Genomic DNA, 5,018 nt, shown 5'->3' on the forward strand with positions numbered 1-5,018 from the left:
GCTGCATGACCATGTTCTGAAGCACATGTGTAATCAGTTTAATGGAGGAGCACGACATCATGGGTAGGGTGACGTAAACGACCAGGAAGCATAAGAGCACATCCGGAGCAGCACAGGTAAGCTTCTGATAAGCTGAAGTAGCGCTGACAAGGATGCAGGAAGTATGGCACAGAGATGCAGCATCCTATTCCCCTTAGGTAACCATGGTTACATGCGAAACACGAGACATTCCCCATCAGGGAACTCAAGCTGTATCGAAAAGCTATGGGAATGAGAATGCCAGAATGACAAAATCCCTGTCCAGTGTGTGCCAGGTAAACACAATTCAGGACTTGAGAACCTGGGGAGGAAGCCAGGTCTAAATTGTAGAAGTGGACAAATGTGTGCGGAGAGGACCAGCCTGCCACATCACATATGTGTCAGGGAAGCTCCCGGAGAGAAGACCTTGAAGGCCATCATACTTCGTGTCTAGTGTGCTCTGACCCCTAGCGGTGACGGGGGGTCAGATGCCTCATAGGCAAGTGAGATGGTCTCAACCACCCACCTGCTCAGCGTCTGCTTGGTGGCCGGGGAAACATTTCTTGGGGGCACTAAAGCAGACAAACAGCTGATCTGACCTACACCACATGGCAGCTCTGTGGATGTAAGCATCTAGTGCTCTTACTGGGCACAGTAAGTTCAGCCGCTCCTGGTTGGGGTCCCAAAAGGGATGAGGACAGAAGGCATGCAGCACTATGGGCCTTGGCGTGTTAGTGGGCACTTTAGGGACAGTTCCAGGTCTAGTATGGAGGAAGGCTCTCACCATGCCAGGGGCAAGTTTCCATAACTTCTGGCGGGGGTGAAGAATGGAGCTCCCTGCCTGAGAGAGGAGGTCCCTCCTGATCAGAAACTCCAAGGCAGAGCCGTCGAGAAGTGATATAAGGTCCAAGAACCATACTCAGGCTGGCCAGAAAGGGGCTACTAGCAGAAGATGGACTCTGTCCCAGCATACTCTCTCCAGAACTTCCAGGAACAGAACAGTTGGAGGAAATGCATACAGACGAAGCTTCTGCCATGTTTGCACCATGGCATCCAGCCCAAGTGGAGCTGGATGCGTGAAGGAGAACCAGAGCAGACAGTGTGTCATTTCCTGCGATGCAAATAGATCAACTTCCTCCTGGCCAAACTCCCTCCAGAGGAGCTCCACCAGCTTGGGGAGCCTCCATTCCCCATGCCTTAGCCCCTGTCTCGACAGGATGTCTGCTCCCTGATTCAGGTGCCCAGGGATGTAAACAACTCTGAGTGAAAGGAGTTTTCCCTGAGCCCATAGGAGGATCTGGTGTGCCAACTTGTATAGTGGGCGCGAGCGCAGACCCCACCTGGCGGTTGATGTAGGAGACCACCAATGTGTTGTCTGTGTGGACAAGTACATGATGGCCCCTCAGGTCTGGAAGGAAGTGTTTCAATGCACGAAACGTGGCCAGCATCTCCAGACAATTTATGTGCCACTTGAGATTGTGGCCTTCCCACAGACCCTGGGCAGAGCAGCCACTCATGACCGCTCCCCAGCCTGTGAGAGAGGCGTCTGTACTTGAGACAGGAACCAAGGTCTCCTCCACATATCTAAGGCATGAAGGCATCACCGCGTGACCTTTATCATGCAAAGTGGGTTGCCCCTTGGGGAAAAACCCTTGGTCCGACTATTGCAAAAGTCTCATGTACAGCAGGCCAAAAGGCATCATGTCTCTGAAACTGTTTGACAGTGAGTGACTGGCCTTCTCTCACTCTCTTTACGGCTGTGAGAATTGATTTGATACGCGATACCACACCATGCCAAGATAAGTGGTTCTCTGAGCTGGAGAAAGCACACTCTTCTTGGCATTCAGCCTCAACCCCAGCTGTTTCATATGGGTGAGGATGAAATCTCGATGTCGAATTGCCTGCTGCTGAGACTGGGCTAATATCAGCCAGTCATCGATGTAGTTCAGTATGCGGATGCTCTGGAGTCGCAGCGGAGCCAAGGCAGGATGGATCTATCATGACAAACCAGTTCTCAGACCTGAACTGAGACACGATTAGTTTGATAGTGAGCATCTTGAACAGAATGCATTTGATAGTGCAGCTCAACAGATGCAGATCTATGATCGGATGCAACCTCCCATTCTTCTTTGGAGCAATGAAGTATCGCTAGTAGAACCTGGACTCTCTCTCAAGAGAGGAGGAACACGTTCTATGGCCTCCTTCCTCAAGAGAGTGTCTACTTCAGTCTGCAGAACTTATTGTGAGACATTTGGCGGTAGTTTCCATGCTGCCAAATAGTCTATTAAGGGAACCTCTCGAGGCTGGCCTTTGCTGCGGCTAGAGTAGTCACTCCAGTGCCCTGAAGTGGATGACCGGCAGGGAACAACCAGCCTGATAACTCTAGTGCCCCCACTGGAGGGGATGAACATTCTTGTGCCATACCGTACCCAGACTGAGAGCGACGCCTTGGCTCCTGATCTTTCCATGGAGTAGCGTGAGAAGTGATGCTCTGGTTCTGTGCTTGGTGGCATGAGGAGCTGGATAAAGGCTGGGGCTGCTCCAGCCCAGCAGCCCCGAGGACCTGAGAGCGGCGATGGAGGAAGTGCTGGAATTATGCCGCCTGCTTCCTCGCCTCCTGAATCCTCTCAACGAAATCGGAGTGTCCAACAGGAAGAATCTGTCCTTATCTTGCATCTTGGACAGATTCAACCACATATGTCTCTCTATGCCTACCAGGGCTGCCACAGAATGGTTGATGGCTCTGGCCTTCTCCTTGGTAGCACGGAGAGAGAGACTTCATGGAGCATTTCTGTCCTTGCTAGTGCAACTGAAGCAAATGTAGGGATTCCTATCCATATAGACACTGATATGCCATGGAATCAACCAGCATGAGGTCTAAACTAATCACCCCAGCACATGACTCCAATATTCTGGGTCGACTTCCTGTCAGTCTTGTCTCATCTACTCAGAGGAGTGATGAAAAACTGATCCAATCAGGAGATAACACAGAGATCTTTTGTACCAGGACTATAACCTACAGATACCTCGTGATGTCTTGTGACCACCAATGAATGGAACTATTATATCCAACAGGAAAAGGATGAGTAAATTAACTGACGCCCTCAGGCCTGCAAACACGGGATCTATACGTGACCATCACATGACCCATTGAACATCTGCTTCCTGCCCGTTCCTGAAACCCAACGGACCCACGTCCTTTTCTTACAAAAAAAGAAACAGAACCTTGCATGACGATCGTAAAAGACAATCATTTAAAATCATTTAAAGTATCGGAGCAATATACTCCCAAATAATATGCTTTCTGTTTGATGTGTTATTGAAACCTGTGATATTTTAATCTTCTCCGCCTTGCAACAAGTCGATTGGAATATCGCGCCGTGGGGAGGACCAAAATCAGTCTGCTTAAAAATGGACAAAAAGCTAGCTCGCGCTGTCTCTCTCTAGAACTGTGGCTTTTCGCCTTGGTGACCGCGCGACAAAGCGCTCCCATGCCGTAACATCACGAGCGAGACTCCAAAACTCAAACACTTCAGTTGAAACTTCGTGATTGCCAGAGATCTTCAAAAGCCTAAAGTCTTGCAAACTCAGACTTTTCAGAAGAACTGCTCAAGCCTCTGCGTCATCAAGAAACCAACCAATCTCCGAAGGGAATTCCCAGAAACCACGTCATCCAGACGCCCGACCCGCAACCAATCAAAAGCCAGGATGCCCTCAAGCAGCCATCCAGGAAGCCTGTTGTCAGCAACGAGGAAACAGTTGAAACATCAACTGTCAACTTGAACGCAAGTAAAGAACAAAATCTTCTATCTGCTGAACTGTCTCTGCTTTATGAATTTTCTCAGGTTGCAAGTAAAAGAACTGTAGCGAATATCTTGCTAAAACTTTGGGCTTTCCTCAGAACTCCGTTAACATCATTTCCCTGAACCTTTGTGTGTATGTGTGTATGTGTGTGTGTGTATGTGTGTTTTAGCTTAGTTTAATGTAATCTAGAATAGCCAATAAATTCTTGTTTCATTTATAAAGAATCATTGTCTTGTGTTGTAATTTTAAAGTTGAACCTTGCCAAGATCTTGTTACCTTGCTCAAAATTAATAAGATTACCATTTTGTTTATGTGTCGTTGGCCACGAAGTAATATGAACAGAATCGTTAATATACACGGACGTTAACGTCTCGCGGGACGAGTAGTTGATACGAGTGTAAACTATCAAATTTGAAATCAGTTCTAATCAGGTTGACTTCGAATTTTCAGATTCGAGTCCTCTCAAAACCTGAATTAATTAATAATAATTAATTCCCTAAGAAAAGTAATCTGACATTACACAAACATGGGTGTCTAGGCACTATGGGTGGCAAAGCACTGTCAGAAGATCTCCAGGATGAAGTTGTGGACAGGCACAAGTCAGGAGATGGGTACAAAGGCTTTATCAATGCCTAGAAGCACAATGAAGTCTATTATTAAGAAGTGGAAGGTATTTGGTACAACACAGACCCTCCCTGGATCAGGACGTCGCTCCAAACTGGATGAAAGAGCCAGGAGGAAACTGGTTAGAGAGGCTACAAAGAGGCCTACAGCAACTGCAGGAATTTATGACAAAAAGTGGTCATTGTGTGCATGTAACAACATCACAAATTCTCCACAAATGTGGCTTGTATGGGAGGGGTGCAAGAAAAAAAGTTACTCCTCAAGAAAGGCCACATGCAGTTTCTCTGCAGTAGGGACTGCACTTGTCAGGATAGAAGGAAAAATGGATGGGGCAAAATACCGTAAAATTCTTGATGAAAATCTGCTGCCCTCTGCCATAAAGTTGTCAATGGGAAGAAGGTTTACCTTCCAACATGACAATGACCCAAAGCACACTGCAAAACTGACCTCACAGGGTTGAAGGAGAAGAAGGTGAATCTTCTTGCATGGCCTCGTCAGAGCCAAGACTTACACCCCACACAAACACTCACCATCAGATTTAACTGAACTTGAGCAGTTCTGCAAAGAAGAGT

Source organism: Sinocyclocheilus anshuiensis, unplaced genomic scaffold (genome assembly GCF_001515605.1).
Source record: "Sinocyclocheilus anshuiensis isolate Anshui unplaced genomic scaffold, SAMN03320099.WGS_v1.1 scaffold1570, whole genome shotgun sequence".
Lineage (NCBI taxonomy): Eukaryota > Metazoa > Chordata > Actinopteri > Cypriniformes > Cyprinidae > Sinocyclocheilus > Sinocyclocheilus anshuiensis.